Source organism: Triticum aestivum, chromosome 5A (genome assembly GCF_018294505.1).
Source record: "Triticum aestivum cultivar Chinese Spring chromosome 5A, IWGSC CS RefSeq v2.1, whole genome shotgun sequence".
NCBI lineage: Eukaryota > Viridiplantae > Streptophyta > Magnoliopsida > Poales > Poaceae > Triticum > Triticum aestivum.
This window is the reverse complement of record NC_057806.1, coordinates 445,161,997-445,179,347: the sequence shown is the minus strand read 5'-3', so window position 1 is coordinate 445,179,347 and position 17,351 is coordinate 445,161,997. Positions and strand designations below refer to the sequence as shown.

The window sequence follows — 17,351 nt, the reverse complement described above, 5'->3', positions numbered from 1 at the left end:
ATGCTCTTTTAGAGCAACTCCAATAGGGCGACTCATTTCGTCCGCCCATATTCGTTTGGGTCGGCGCAGACAAAAATGACGGCCCAACGCGCCGACCCAAACGGACGCGCGTCCGTCTTACGTCCGCGGGCGACCCATTCCAAGCCCAATTTTGAGCTAAATTTGCGTCGGCGCGGACACGAGACGGACGCGCGCGCGCCTACTCCTCTCCCCGAGACTGCCTGTCGGTGGAAGCCACCACCATTTTCCCAAACAACGCTCCCGTCCCCCCCCCAACCAGCCATGGAGGATGCCATCGACCTCGACGCCGCTGCCTCCCTCGCCTCGTCCGAAAACGTCGCCCCCTCCGAAAAAGGCAAGCCTCATGCCCCGCACAAGACCGCCGCGACGACCAAGCCGAAGAAGGCACTGACACCACAGCCGATGAGTATGATGGAAGAAGGCTATGTGATGGGCAATTTTTCATGATCTCTTTCCACATGCTAAGGTGGTCAATGCAGCACACATAAAATTTGACCATCGATCGATTTTTGTGGACATAGATGGCGATGTGCGGGGTGAATTGATCTCTTGAGAACCCCATATCTTTCGAATCTTCCATCATACCATAGATGGCGATGTGCGGGGTGAATTAATCTCTTGAGAACCCCATATCTTTCGAATCTCCCATCATACTCATCGGTCGTGGCACCCCTTCCTCCTTCTCATGAGAGACAGTATCTCATTAAAATCACCTACAACTAGCCACAATACATGGATCTGCAAATAAAGAGTACTGAGATAGACGTGTGCGGACACAGCTTTGATGCCTTAAAAGCACCTGTCTTTTGGTTATTGACATGTGGATCAGCCACCTGTTGGGTCCACATCTCAGACATCTTTCAACTTTGGCTCCCCATAGAAACTCATAAATCTCCACGTCTCCTCCGGCGAGCTACCCACTAACACATCAATGAAATTTTTGCTCTTGTCCCGGGATAGTAATCGGGTTACACCAAAACAGGAGAATTCAGTTGTGTTTCAGACAGGAAAATCACATCTGGCCCCCATTACTTCTGGATGTCCAAGAGCGCTCTAAGTGCCTTCCTGCTGGCCATACCACAACCACGATAGTTCCAGCACCAAAGAAACTCCCTGTCAGCAAAACATTGAGAGGTCTATAGATCCAAGCTTTGCATCAATGATTAACAACAAGAACTTAGCGTAACCGCCCAAGGACAATATATAGATCCCAGCTTTGCAGCAGTTCTTCGCCAGGGAACACATCGTCAGGACATCAAACAGCCTCAAGAGGCCATAGGCCGTGCTGTCACCGCCGGCGACGGCAACGCTGTAACACTAGATCGCCAGCGGCTGGGTCTTTTCTTTACCTCTCTCTGATACAGTATCTTACAAGTTACAACCTTCACAATGATGTGTCTTCTGCGTACTACAGGTTTACATCATCATCATGATCGTTAACTGACTTCATGATGCTATCATTATGTATAAATATCATGAACATAGCATAATTAGTATTAGTTTGAAAATTAATGATCATCGTTGCGTGCTTGCCACTAGTTTTGCTCGTCTAAATGCCACATCTTGGTTTTGACATGATTGCATTTTAACCGTTATTTAGCATAAGGTCCTACAGGCTAAAGGATGAAACTCAGCTTGGTTTTGATATGATTGCATTTTAACCGTTATTTAGCACAAGGTCCTACAGGCTAAAGGCTGAAACTGTACACACGCGATGGAGAAGGGGCAAGCGACTTCAGCTGGTTGTCTACACAGGCGGATCCGTAGGAGGCCAGCCGACGCAGGACAGGGTCAGGAAGAGCAGGATTGGGAGTTGCTGGACGTTCTGATCAAGCGACGTCAACAAGAAATCTAAACAAAGTTGCAATCCTGAAACCTATCAGGAGCTTCAGGAACAACATGTTTTAGCAGACTATGGAGCCCAGTTACCGATTATTTTACTAGCATTTAACAGGTGAACAGCTCACAATATTTAGGTGTTTTAAGTACCAGGACCAGTATTTTCATCGATCTCCTAATTCCAAAGAAAACAGAGAGCAAGATTCAGTTTTGCCAGATCCAAATTAGGTAAAAAAGGGTAAAACAGATTGAGTGGTAAACAATGGATTGGATGCAAAAGCCTCAGATTGTAGTTCTTTTTCATAGCTGAAGCTGCAAAGTATATTTAACACCATCACGGGCAGTTCACTCTAATCCACAATTAAACAAACCAGGCAATAGAAAATAGAATAACCAAAACTTAAAAGTAGCTGCCTAAGTGGTAGTGACAATGTTTTTGATCGTCATGGAACAATCCGATAATACATGCATTTTTATGCATCATCAGCAGCCAATCAAATCCAATGAAAAACTCGAATCAACTTGGAAGACATAAACATCAGAGAGATTCCCATTATAGACTTGGTCTATCATAACCATTAGATGGCTCTGATGTCCCTGTCTGATTGTCATCACCTGCTTCCATGGACTCCCATCCTAGATCTGAATCGCCTAGAACACAGCTATCGAACGAGAAAAGAGGACTCCAAATAATACGAGCAAAACCAGAAAAGAGTCGCAGATCTAAGAGAGGAAGAAAAATAGCGACTCAAAAACACATCACTTTGGCTTGGGAAATCGAAAACATCAGAGAGATTCCCATTATAGACGTAGTCTGTCATAACCCCGAAGGGTTCTGATGTCCCTGTCTTGCTATCATCACTTGTTTCCATGGATCCCCAACCAAGAACTCAAACTACTAAAACCGCAACGAAGAAATAGGATATTTGGACGAAGCAAAACGAGGAGAAACAAATCGAAAACTCGAGCTCAAGAAGCAAACCGAAGGCGGCGGGCGGTGGGGGCTGGGCGATGCTTCCTGACCCCTACGGCTTGCGTATATATAGGTGCCGCGAACATCTAGGGTTTTCCAACGTGGGCCTGCTGGGCTATATATCTTACAGACTCGGCCTAATAAGTTATTGTAGTGGGCCGAGTTATGCGACTATCTCGGCTCGGTTTATCACGACTCCTCTTTTCGTTACAAGCCAGGTCTCTATTTGACTCTCTTTTCTACCTTGCTTGACCATAAAAAAAGGTAGGTCTCTCTTTGACTCTCTTTTCTTCCTTGCTTGACCATATTTTTGATAGGTGGGACCGTGGGAACAAAAGAACAACAATTCTCATAATGAACAACGATGATCATACATTTACCTTTAGAAAATGTTGGTCATATTGCTAGGAGATGAAGATTATTTTTTGAAATGACGGGATTACTGCATTCATTACTAAGAAGAAAAAAGATACCCGGTTAATCAAGGAAAACCAAGCAAAAATCATATTGCACGGTTAATCTATCTACATACCTACTAATAATATCCGCAAAAGAACGAAAGTGCCTTTCTGCTCCCGAGCTCATTTGAGCTTGGTGAACAGTAAAATCGAAAACAATTCGAAAGCAATTCAAAAAATTCCATTTTTGGGAGAAACATTGACAAAAGTCCTAAGTGCTTGCAAAAATTCCATAATATGAGAAAAGTTCCATAATAGGAGAGTGTCCGGTGGGTTTCAGATACCCATCTTCGGATGAAGTAATCTGCCCTGGATCTAAGGCCAGGGCAGGGATGATAGTTGGTCCTTGAACGGTGCCTGATGACGAGTCCGATGAGTTTCCCTCTTGGAACAGAGGGACAATGGTCGAGGCCGAGAACCCTTCGAAGATCAAGTCTCCTCGGACATCGGCGATGTAATTTAGGCTCCTGAATTTGATCTAATGACCAGGGGCGTAGCTATCGATCTATTCGAGGTGACCAATTGAATTGGCATGCAGAGCGAAGCCGCCGAACATGAAAAGTCGGCCGGGAAGGAAGGTTTCCCCGGAAACAGCATCGTTGTTGGTGATTGAACGAGCCATTGAACCTTCTGCTGACGACATAGTGGAACTCTCAATGAAAGCACCAATGTCGGTATCAAAACCGACCGATCTCGGTAGGGGGTCCCGAACAGTGCGTCTGAGGATCGAAGGTAATAGGAGACACGATGTTTACCTAGGTTCGGGCCCTTATGATGGAGGTAAAACCCTACGTCCTTCTTGATTAACTTCGATGAGTATAGAGGTTACAAGAGTTGATCTACCTCGAGGTCGTAATGGCTAAACCCTAGAAGTCTAGCCTATATGGATTCTGATAGCCTCTACAGACTAAACCCTCCAGTTTATATAGACACCAGAGGGGCCTAGGGTTGTACAGAGGTTTACACAGAAAGGAAAACACACATCCAGACGCCAATCGTGCCATCCACGCAAAGGAGAGTCCCATCCGGATACGGGGGAAGGCCTTCTACCTCGTATCTTCATGGCCCATCGGTCTGGCCCATGTCACATAGCCCAGACACCTGAGGAACCCATAATCCAGGACTCCCTCACCCCTTCAATCTCGTATGCATCAATTTCTATGCTAGGTTGAAGCTGTTGTCACCCTTGCCCTCCAATACATAGTCTTATCAACATACAACTAACCCTATGGTGTGATCCACACGCGCGCTCATATGATTGGCACCAAAGGACAGCAACATAACCACAAGCAAATTAAACCAATCATAGCAATTCCCCAATCATCGATAGGACAAAAGAATCTACTCAAGCATCATAGGATGGCAACACATCACTAGATAATAATATGAAGCATAAAGCACCATGTTCAAGTAGAGGGTACAGCGGGTTGCGGGAGAGCGGGCCGCTGAATATAGATGAAGGAAGGTGATGAAGATGTTGGGGAAGATGATGGAGGTGTTGGTGTAGATCGCCGTCACACGATGATTGCCACGGCGGCGTTCCGGCGCCACCGGGAGAGAGGGGGAGAGAGCCCCCCTCCTCCTTCTTCTTCTTCCTTGACCTTCCCCTAGATGGGAGAAGGGTTTCCCCTATGGTCCATGGACTCCATGGCGGCGGAGGGGTGGGAGACCCTCCAAGATTGGATCTTTCTCTCTCCCTGTTTTCTTCTGTTTCTGCGGTCACAGATTTTGGCCTTTCACCGTTTCTTAAATCCCCGTAGATTCGTAACTCCGATTGGGCTGAAATTTTAACATGATTTTTATCCAGATATTAGCTTTCTTGCGGCCGAATAAGGGCACCAACCTCCTAAAGGGGTGGATGCAAGCCCCCTGGCCACGCCATGGGTAGGTGGCGCGCCTACAGGGCTTGTGGGCCCCTCGGGCATTGTCTTGCGTTGACTCCAATTCCCAAAAATCACATATATTACAAAAAAATCTCCATAATTTTTTATCGTGTTTAGACTTCGTTTGGTATAGATATTTTGCGAAACAAAAAATATGCATCAAACAAGAACTGGCACTAGGCATTGGATCAATATGTTAGTCCCAAAAATAGTATAAAAAGTTGCCAAAAGTATATGAAAGTTGTAGAATATTGGCATGAAACAATCAAGAATTATAGATACGACGGAGAATTTAAATTCGCGAGACTCATCACTAAAGCTAACACTGACAGTTTGTTTATGACAATCTATAGTAGCATTGGCAGTGTTCAAGAAAGGCCTACCAAAGATAACGGGACAAATGTCATCTTGCGGGGAACCAAGAACAAGAAAATCATTAGGATATTTTATTTTCCTGCACAAGACTTCAACGTCTCTAACAATCCCAAGTGGTGTGATGGTGTCTCTATTGGAAAGTTTAATAGTAACATCTATGTCTTCTATTTCAGCAGGTGTTATGTCATTCATAATTTCTTGGTATAAGGTAAAAGGAATAGCACTCATGCTAGCACCTAAATCACATAAACCATGATAACAATGATCTCCTATTTTAACTGAGACAACAGGCACGCCAACAATGGGTCTATGTTTATCTTTTTCATTGGGTTTGGAAATTCTAGCAGCTTCATCATCGAAGTAAATAACATGCCCATCAATATTTTCTACCAAGAGATCTTTAACCATACCAACACTAGGTTCTACTTTGATTTGTTCTACAAGTTTAGGTGCTCTAGTATTACTTCTGCGAACCATAGTTGAAACCTTAGCATGTTCTTTTATACTAACAGGGAAAGGTGGGTTTTCAATATAAGCAGTAGGAACAACTGGGTCAACATTGCAAATAATAGTTTCATCTTTAGCTATGACCGGTTATTTAGTTTCTTCTTTAGTAGGGGGATGATATTTGAACCACTTCTCCTTAGGGAGATCAACATGAGTAGCAAAAGATTCACAAAAGGAGGCTACTATCTTAAAGTCAAGTCCATATTTAGTGATAAACTTTTGAAATGCATCGATATTCATGAAAGATTTAACACAATCAAACTCAAGCTTAATACCTGACTCTTTACCTTTATTGAGTTCCCAATCTTAAGAGTTATGTTTAATTCTTTCCAAAAGATCCCACCTGAATTGAATAGTCCTCTTCACAAAAGAACCAGTACAAGAAGTATTGAGCATGGATTGATCATCATGAGAAAGCCGAGCATAAAATTTCTGAATGATAATTTCTCTTGAGAGCTCATGATTGGGGCATGAATATAACATTGAATTAAGCCTCCCCCAAGCTAGAGCGATACTTTCTCCTTCACAAGGCCAAAAATTATATATGTAATTTCGATCACGATGAACTAAATGCATAGGATAAATTTTTTGGTGTGATTCCAATTCCAGGATTCAATATCATCGCATAGCATATACCATGCCAATGCTTTTGCCTTCAAAGATAAAGAGAAAACCTTCTTCTTGGCTTCATCTCCGGGCAAACCTGCAAGCTTAAATAATCCACAAATTTCATGGACATATATCAAGTGCATATCAGGATGTTAGGTTCCATCTTTTACACAAGGATTAACTAGCAGTTGTTCTATCATACCTGAAGGAATTTCATAACCAATATTTTCAGTAGGTGAAGTAGGTTGAGGGGTAACAAATTATGGTCCCGGTTGAGGTGAAGATACCCCGAACAAACCCCTCAAAGGATGGTTCTCCATAGTAACAAGTGACAATAAATTTCAGCATGTAGTAATAATTTTCCCTTACCAAGAGTGCTTCACTCCCCGACAATGGCGCTAGAAAAGAGCCTTGATGATCCACAAGTATAGGTCATCAATCGTAGTCCTTTGGATACGAAAGAGTGTCGAATCCAAGGAGGAGCAGAAGGAAACGACAAGTGGTTTTCAGTAAGGTAATCTCTGCAAGCACTGAAATTATAAGTAACGAGTAGTTTGATAGCAAGATAATTTGTAACGAGCAAGTAACGGTAACGGTAAATAAAGTGCAGCAAGGTAGACCAATCCTTTTGTGGAAAAGCAAAGGCTAAAACAGTCTCTTATAATAAGCAAAGTGTTCTTGAGGGTACACGGGAATTTCATCTAGTCACTTTCATCATGTTGGTTTGATTCGTGTTCGCTACTTTGATAATTTGATATGTGGGTGGACCGGTGCTTAGGTGTTGTTCTTACCTGAACAAACCTCCTACTTATGATTAACCCCCTCAGAAGCATCCGCAACTACGAGAAAAGTATTAAGATAAAATCTAACCATAACATTAAACTTTTGGATCCAAATCGGTCCCTTATGAGGTAGCACATAAACTAGGGTTTAAGCTTCTGTCACTCTAGCAACTCATCATATAATAACTACTCCACAATGCATTTCCTTAGGCACAAATATGGTGAAGTGCCATGTAGTCGACATTCACATGACACCACTAAGGGAATCACAACATACATATCATCAAAATATCAAACACATATCAAGTTCACATGATTACTCGCAACAAGATTTGTCCTGTGACCTCAAGAACAAAAGTAACTACTCACAAATGATAATCATGCTCAAGATCAGAGGGGTATTAAATAGCATAATGGATCTAAACATATAATCTTCCACCAAATAAACCATATAGTAATCAACTACAAGATGTAATCAACACTACTAGTCACCCACAATCACCAATCTAAGGTTCAGGTACAAAGATTGAACACAAGAGATGAAGTAGGGTTTGAGAAGAGATGGTTCTATTGAAGATGTTTGAAAGAACGAGGATGTCGCCTAGAGGGGAGGTGAATAGGCATTTTAAAATAATTATGGTTTAGGCTTGAACAAATGCGGAATAAACCTAGCGATTAATTTGTCAAGCACAAAACCTAAAACAACTAGGCTCACCTATGTGCACCAACAACTTATGCTAGGCAATATAAACAACTATGAGATAGCAAGATATATGACCAAGAACAATATGGCTATCACAAAGTAAAGTGCATAAGTAAAGGGCTCGGGTAAGAGATAATCAAGGCACGCGGAGACGATGATGTATCCTGAAGTTCACACCCTTGCAGATGCTAATCTCCGTTTGGAGTGGTGTGGAGGCACAATTAATGCTCCCCAAGAAGCCACTAGGGCCACCGTAATCTCCTCACGCCCTCGCATGATGCAAGATGCCGTGATTCCACTAAAGGACCCTTAGAAGGCCAATATAGATTGAGTTCCTCCATAAATTGTGTATTTCTCAAAAGAGAGTGGCATGCCATACACAAATCCAAAGGTAAAACTTGGAGGAAGACCCACTATATTGAGTAACAAAGATTGCTCAAGGAAGATATGCTACAAAGACATAGCAGAGAGAGAGACACAAGCAATCAAGAAACAAAAGATACCAATTGAAGCAAGCATTCAATGGATATCAATTAAACCAACTAGACCAAATATCCTACGAGCCACATGAATAAAAGATATTATGATAGAGCAAAGGAGTGTTCTAGGGAAACTAGAGAAGCTCCCCATGATTTGTGCATAATTTAGTTTTGTAAATGGATACAACGAGCACAAAATAGGATCGTCACTCCCCCAAGATCAATAGAACCTCACGACAAGTGCAAGTGGACAAGAAGGAAACAGAACCTAGCACTTGCAACAAACAAATGGTTGAGCAACAAGTAAAAGAGGCAACTTAAGAATGGGCTCAACCAAAATGATGTGTGTGAGTCAAGGCAATGCACTTGAGAAGACTAATGTACGGATGAGCATTAAGCATCAATAAAGTCTTGAAAGAATGAGGCAACCGGTGCAAGGCCTATCATTCCCACCCACAACTAGCAAATGGGTTCACAAGCTTACTAATAAGCATATAAAGAACCTATGCTTGTGACAACTCGTGGTGAAGATAGAATATGAGAGCCTCATCAAGACGAGGGATAACAATTAAGATGGCAAAAGCCTCGTAAAGATAAGCATGAGGAAAATAATCTTCACCACACAAGAGTGCATCAAGATGCAACGATAGGAGACACACACTCAAGGCAAAAGCTTTCACGGAGCCACCAAAGAAATAACATAAGAAAGACAAGGTGGACGTGAAATAAAGGATATCAACTAGATATGCAACTTCTCTCAAGTGTATAAGATTCTAGGTAGACGAAATCATGATGATATATATCTACAAAGAAGGATGTACACCCGAAATAGTTACAACACGAGGAACAAGATATCCAAAGGGAGGTCATACATATACCAATAAGATATTTGCTTGGAAGCATAGCACATGGATAGATATGGTCTTATTGTATATAAATGAATTCCTACCACACACCCATCAAAGACATCACAACTAGCAACATGAGATCATCGTTGAGATGCTTTGAGAAAGGAAACAAGTATCACAAGATGGAATGAATATCATGCCAAGATGCAACCTACACGAGGTTTAATGCAAGAAAAGAATTCATGAAGGGATACTTGTTACCGAGATATCATTGGAAGGATGTATAAGAAACCAATTGAAGGTAGTAGATAGTAGTTCATTGAGCATCCTAGCTTGACTCCAATAAGCACATGGTGACACCACCTTCCTTGTGACTGAGCCAAGCATCCAATGCATCTCCAATTGTTCCTAGAACAACAACACAAACAAAATGGTACCCAAACTCATTGGGACCAAAGAGTTAGAAACACCAATATACATAGGACAAACTCCACATAAATATGTGCATATAGATATGAAAATGAATTTCATGCACATCTCATCCAATTTGAGACTTGGTGGAGTTTCCCCTATATATTGGGTCAAAGAAAGAAAGCATGCCAAAGAGACTACATGAAGTTAATATGAATGCTCAATACTTTCAAGAACCGAAACCAAATGACAAAGAAATACCAAGAGAATAAAAGATACCAAAAGAATAAATCATCACTTGGAGGATACCCATAATAGATACATCGAAGAATGAGACATCCTTGATAAACTCAAAATAAAAGATATCAAACTCCCAAGAGAGAGGGTGGTTCCAAACAAACCAAGCTCTCTACAAAGTTTCATGATGGCACAAAGTACCAAAACGAAAACGGCTTGCCTTCCACCAACACACACTTGATAAGGATCGCAAGATGAGTGTTTTATATAAAGTAGGATAGCTCCCCCAAGACTATTGCATTACAGAGAATTTGCATTTGAATACAAAATGCACAAGGTGGGATCACCACTTTCACTATATCTAGAAAACACTAGACAAGATCAAGAAATAAACAAGATCCACAAGTGGTATGAAAGACAAAGGGAGTTGATACATTCCTTGGCAAGAGAAAATGCAAAAAAATCCAATGTAAAGATGATCAATAAATTCTACCAACAAGTGAGTAAAAATTGTCAAAAGACAAGAAGTAAATGGAAATAATTCCCGGTGGTAGATAGCAAGGATATCCGACATCATCTTCACACCAAACAAAAAGCAAATTGCAACTTGTAGAGCTAACATGCCACCTAGGAACAAGATAATTTACAATATCAAGTCTAGGTGACAATATCTCAAATGTACACACTTTCTAGGCTAGTAATATACACATAGAATATTACTCCCCCATAATGTGATACCAATTAAGGATAAACAAGATGCAAATAAAAGGATCCAACAAGAGATAATTAATGGACTATTTAGAATTTGAATTTCTCATGAGAAGACATACCACATTGTGACTAGATAATCTTGAAATATCAATACTATATGGTATTACTCATGTACACACATTTATAGGATTGTGAGGTGCACAAAGCACATCACTCCCCCATAATGGGATATTCCATTAATCTCTCACAAGAGCCAACTAAGAAATAAACAAGATGCAAAAGGCTCAACGCATGACACACACGTACATGATGTGCAAACCAACACACACATACTTGATTGCTCAAGATGATCAAGTTGGAAGCACAACATATACAAACACATGCAAGGAACGAAACCAAACATGCAAAGGGGCAAGTAACTATCAATGTAGATACTTTAAGCACGAGTTATCGCAAGGAGGAACATTGGATATATGATAGAAACTTGATAATCTGAATGACTTGGCTTGAGACAATAAGAATGATGAAGTCCCCTTAATTCTTCATAATGTAGCCAAGTCTCCAATGACCTCCAACAACACATATTGATCAAGTATGAGCTAGTTGGTCCCCAACCAAGTTGGGTCCTAAGAGGTTAGTCACAATAGGCTTGGCTACCCAAATGGTTCTTTGCTTCAAACCACTTTGAGTACCAACAAACTTGGCAACCACATTGCCAACCTTATACTTCCCAAGAGAATAGACTTCATCAATAATAATTGGGTTGGATAAGTTACCACTAGTGCATGAAGAAGCGAGGTGACCTTTCTCACGACATAGGTAGCAACGTCTACTCTTCACTTTCTTCTCACTTGATTTCTTGACTTGAGAAGCATTAGCTTGAGTCTTCTTGGGAAGAGGCCTTTCTTAAACTTGAGGTTGAGCATGAGAATGCACTTGTAGCCACTTCCCTTGTTGATTGTCACTAATGGCCTTCTTCTTCAATGGGCAAGATCTAACATGACGCCCTTCAATTTTGCACTTGAAGCGAATAATCTTGGCCGAACTCTTGACTTGTTTTTGGCCCTTCTTGTTGTTGCTCTTGGACTTCTTCTTCTTATTGGAGTTGGATCCAAGTCCACCTTTGTCATTGGGGGATTTTTGTACACTCAAGATATTGTTGAGTGTGACATTCCCTTCATGACACTTTTCCAAATCTTTCTTCAAAGAAGTGACTTGGGCCTTGAGCTCTTTGATTTCCTCTACATTGTTAGTCTCAACACAAGCACTAGAGGAAATATAAGCTTCATCTTTAGAGCAACAAGGCAAGGAAAGAAATTCATCACAAGATGTACCAATGTTATGCATGGATGAATCGCGAGGACTAGCACAAGGCAATATAGCATTTTGAATAAAAGTAGTGCTTGATGAAGCTATGTACCTGGGGTAGGGTCATGGACCTGTCCTAACTACCCTACTCAAGGACATCTCTAGAAGAAATCACCTTTCAATCGACTTGGAGGTGTTCCACTCGACAGACTCGAAGACACTCGACCAAGAATCAAACACTCGACCAAGATCCAACCACTCGACGGCCAGGAGACCTAAAGTCACTCTGCGCGCTAACAGTCGGTCATTAAGTAGCTTTTATGGTCATCATAGCACTTTATTAGGGGCATTACCAGTAACGCCCGACCTTAATGTATTTGAAACCCTGCATAACTGAGGGCCGGAGAGGTCTGGTGAACTCTATATAAGCCACCCCCTCCTCAGTGTAAAGGGTTCGCATCCCTGTAATTCATACACACATAATCCAGTCGACCGCCTCCGGGCTCCGAGACGTATGGCTATTACTTCCTCCGAGAAGGGCCTGAACTCGTAAACCTCATGTGCTTACAACTACTCCATAGCTAAGATCTTGCCTCTCTATACCTACCCCCCTACATTACTGTCAGACTTAGAACCACGACAGTTGGCGCCCGCCATGGGGCAGGTGTTTTAGCGATTTGTTGGGGGAGTTGCGATCTTTTCCGATCCAAATCATCATGGTTTCTGACGGAGTTTTGGTGGAGGGCCGCGAGATCCGTCTCGGCGCGCTCACGTTCATCGCTGACGACTCCGCTTGGCTTCAGGAGGCTCCGCTCGACGTGGACGCACTCCATGTCCGCGGGGCAACGCACTTTCGCACGTGCGTTCGCGGCGTCTTCTTGCGGCAACCGTCGACCCATTATCGGTCGGTCCCTGTGTTGTCCTCCCTTCCTGTTTTCAACCGGCGTAAGCGCTTCGGTCGGTCGAGACTTCAGCGGTGGGTGAGACACGCGGTGGCATGCCAGTCGGCCACCCCTCAAGTCGCGGCGATCGAGGCTGACGAATCCCTCTACGGTATGTTCGACCTGTCGACTGGCTCCACAGAGACCGCATCTGAGTGCGACAGCAGCGATCCGGCGGCGAAGGTTCTGATGGTCGATGGACCGCGCAGTCCTCCCGGTTTCCCCCGCACCGACGGAGGTGCAAGTGGAGGCTACCCGTCGCATCCCCATGAGGAATATCTCCCCGAGCCTCTCACGTCGCTGCAGAGAGAAGAACTTCGTTACCGGAACATGGATGCACTGCACACTCCTATCGTTGGAGAAACCCCCGAGGCTCGTGCCTTGGAGGACACGCGCCTGGCAAACTTGGCTGAGCGCACTCGACTGGAGAACCTCCAGTGAGCACTCGACGAGCGTGCGCGACAACGGGTTCCAGAATCCAGTCGACGTCAGCTCTTTCCGCCCCCACAGGTATATCGAACTCCGATTCAGAATTTAGCAGCTGCAGCCCGTATAGCAGAGTCGATTTAGCCTTCCCAGTCAGACGCTGGTAGAGGCTTGCTGCAGATCAGAGCGTTACTCCGGGCAGCAGGAGACCATAATTCCGCTGTTTCTCAGTCGCGGAACAGGATTCATAGCAGATCCATTGCTGTAGACACAGTCCAGTCGGCTCATAGCCCAAGATCGCCCCGAGGCGTGAGGGATGTGGGGACCGACATGATCAGTACAGGAACCGTGAGCAGTATGATCACCGATTCGATCGTGACGATCGACGTCGAGTGCCCACCCCTCCCCCGAGGAGTGGATCGTATGTGCCTCGATAGCAGGATGACAGGCGCCCTCGTAGTGTTGGGCGAAGGATTCCAGTCGATCATAGGGAACTAGGCTTTGATGCGAGATCCATTCTCGTTCAAGGTTTGGTCGACAGGAACAGAGCTCATCAAGAAGGTCACGACAGAGATGCACCTACCAGCAGCAGAGTACATGTTTCGGGGCCAGAGTGCTTTAGTAGAGCCATTAGGGCCGCTGTGATTCCTCCCAACTTCAGGTTGGCGACTAGAGTCAGTAAGTTCACTGGTGAGTCCAAGCCCGATACTTGGCTTGAAGACTACCGAGTGGCTGTCCAGATTGGCGGTGGAATGATGAAGTGGCCATGAAGCACCTGCCTCTCATGTTGGAGGGCTCGGCCAGAGCGTGGCTGAATCAGTTAGCACCCAGCAGCATTTACACTTGGGAAGATCTCGCCCGAGTGTTTGTCACCACATTTGAAGGAACATGCAAGCGACCGGCAGGGCTGACGGAACTGTGGTCTTGCGTGCAGAAGCCGAATGAAACTTTGAGGGATTACATCCAGAGATGGATCACGTTACATCACACGGTAGAGAATGTGCCTGACCACCAAGCAGTCTGTGCCTTCAAAGAAGGCGTCAAGTACAGAGAACTGAATCTGAAATTCGGTCGAACCGGAGACATGTCTCTGAATCGGATGATGGAGATTGCCACCAAGTACGCTAATGGTGAAGATGAGGATCGACTCCGGAGTGGCAAGCACAAGTCAGTCGCCCAAGAAACCGAAGGAGGAAATTCCAATCGGAAACAGAAGCGGAAAGCCGAGCCAGCTGCTCCTGGGGAAGCCTTGGCTGTAACTCAAGGAAAGTTTAAGGGGAAACCCAAAGGGCCTTGGAACCCCAAGAAAGTTAAAGACCAAGACGGAAATGATGTGTTGGATTTGCCATGTCACATCCACACCAAGAAGATGAAGAGGGTAAGTTCATTTACCCGAAACATACCACTCGATAGTGTCAGCTCTTGATCCAGCAGTTCCAGGGCAAACAACCCAAAGATAAGGAAAAGGAGTCGGACAAAGTTGAGGACAAGGAAGACAGTGATGATGGATACCCCCAGGTCAATTCGACCCTGATGATTTTTGCTGATGTTGAAAGCAAAAGTCGACTGAAAGTTATCAACCATGAGGTGAATATGGTTGCTCCGGCGACACCCAGTTATCTGAAGTGGTCTCAGACTGCCATCACATTCGACCAATCCGATCACCCAATGCACATTGCCACCCCTGGGAGGCAAGCTTTGGTGGTCGACCCAGTTGTTGAAGGCACTCGACTGACCAAAGTCTTGATGGATGGTGGCAGTGGTTTGAACATACTGTATGCTGAAACATTGAAAGGGATGGGCATTCCGATGTGCAGACTAAGTACCAGCAACATGAGTTTCCATGGAGTCATTCCTGGGAAGAAGGCTGAGTCACTCGGCCAGATTGCTCTTGATGTGGTTTTCGGTGATTCCAAGAATTACCGCAAAGAAAAGTTGACGTTCAAAGTTGTGGATTTCCAGAGTGCTTACCATGCTATTTTGGGTAGGCCAGCTTATGCACGCTTCATGGCTCGACCATGTTATGTGTATCTCAAATTGAAGATGCCTGGTCCCAAAGGTGTGATCACTGTTACGGGCAATCGGAAGAAAGCAGAAGAGTGTTTTCAGAAAGGCTCAAAGATCGCTGATGCTCAGATGGCAGTGGTGGAACTACAGGAGTACTAGAAGACTGCAGACCCGAGTGATTTGTTGCGAGCCAAGAAGCCCGCTACAGAATCAGCTTTTCAGTCATCTGGTGAAACGAAGCCGGTTCACATTCACCCGACCGACCCCAGTGCTACTCCGACTCATATCTCAACAACACTCGACTCCAAATAGGAAGAAGCGCCCATCCAGTTCCTCCATGAGAACTGGGACATCTTCGCATGGAAGCCTTCTGACATGCCGGGTGTTCCCAGGGGGCTGGCTGAGCACCACCTACGAGTCGACTCAAAAGCGAAACCTGTCAAAGAACATCTCCGATGGTCCGCCGTCCAGAAGAGAAAGGCTATTGGTGAGGAGGTGGCTTGGCTCTTAGCAACGGAGTTCATCCGAGAGATTTACCACTCCGAGTGGCTCGCCAATGTTGTCATGGTCCCCAAGAAGGACAATTCACTTCGCATGTGCATTGACTTTAAACATATCAATCGGGCCTGCCCGAAAGATCATTTTCCTCTCCCCCGCATCGACCAGATAGTCGACTCGACTGCGGGATGTGAGCGACTGTCTTTTTTAGACGCCTATTCCGGGTACCATCAGATCCGTCTGTATGGACCTGACGAGATCAAAACAGCTTTCATCACTCCATTCGGGTGCTTCTGTTATGTTACCATGCCATTCGGCCTCAAGAATGCCGGAGCCACATTCATGAGGATGATTCAGAAGTGTTTGCTCACTCAAATCAGTCGGAATGTGGAAGCATACATGGATGATATTGTGGTCAAGTCACGGAAGGGTTCCGACCTGCTGACTGACCTTGCTGAAACCTTTGCCAACCTCAGGAGGTATGATATCAAGCTTAATCCATCAAAGTGCACATTCGGAGTTCCTGGCGGAAAGTTACTCGGTTTTCTCGTTTCCGAACGGGGAATCGACGCCAATCCAGAAAAAGTCGGTACTATACTCCGAATGAAAAGTCCTGTGCGAGTGCACGACGTCCAGAAGCTTACTGGTTGCTTGGCCGCTTTAAGTCGATTCATCTCTCGTCTCGGTGAAAAGGCATTGCCTCTTTACCGATTGATGAAGAAGTCAGACAAGTTCGAGTGGACTCCTGAAGCTGATGCAGCGTTTGCAGAGCTCAAAGCTCTGCTCTCCACCCAGCCGGTGCTTGCTGCCCCAATCAGCAAAGAGCCTTTGCTGCTTTACATCGCAGCCATGGGACAAGTCGTCAGTACGGTACTTACGGTCGAGCGGGAAGAAGAAGGAAAAGCCTTCAAAGTTCAGCGCCCAGTATATTATATTTCTGAAGTTTTGACCCCGTCGAAGCAAAGATATCCTCATTATCAGAAGCTTGTATATGGGATTTATATGACCACAAAGAAGGTTGCTCACTACTTCTCTGATCATTCCATTACAGTCGTCAGCGACGCTCCATTGTCAGAGATCCTGCACAACAGAGATGCAACTGGTTGAGTGGCAAAATGGGCGATTGAACTCCTTCCTCTAGATATCAAGTTTGAGGCAAAGAAAGCTATCAAGTCCCAAGCAATAGCAGATTTCGTCGCCGAGTGGATTGAACAGCAACTGCCGACTCAGGTTCACTCGGAGCATTGGACCATGTTCTTCGACGGTTCCAAAATGCTGAATGGTTCCGGTGCCGGGGTAGTATTGGTCTCCCCCCGAGGAGATAAGCTCAGATAT

The 17,351-nt window shown here is 44.5% G+C and overlaps 3 non-coding genes and 1 pseudogene across 3 annotated transcripts; all 4 read right to left on the bottom strand.

Moving 5' to 3' along the window:
* Positions 1 to 2,134: 2,134 nt before the first annotated feature.
* On the bottom strand, positions 2,135 to 2,207 carry LOC123109307 (small nucleolar RNA Z267). The gene has a single exon (XR_006452552.1). It is a non-coding gene; the product is annotated as a small nucleolar RNA Z267 (small nucleolar RNA).
* A 64-nt stretch (positions 2,208 to 2,271) lies between these two features.
* Positions 2,272 to 2,349, bottom strand: LOC123109419 (small nucleolar RNA snoR122). Its single transcript, XR_006452648.1, has one exon. It is a non-coding gene; the product is annotated as a small nucleolar RNA snoR122 (small nucleolar RNA).
* Positions 2,350 to 2,392: 43 nt separating this feature from the next.
* Positions 2,393 to 2,482, bottom strand: LOC123109314 (small nucleolar RNA R44/J54/Z268 family). Its single transcript, XR_006452557.1, has one exon. It is a non-coding gene; the product is annotated as a small nucleolar RNA R44/J54/Z268 family (small nucleolar RNA).
* Positions 2,483 to 2,640: 158 nt separating this feature from the next.
* On the bottom strand, positions 2,641 to 2,729 carry LOC123109313 (uncharacterized; annotated as a pseudogene).
* Positions 2,730 to 17,351: the final 14,622 nt, after the last annotated feature.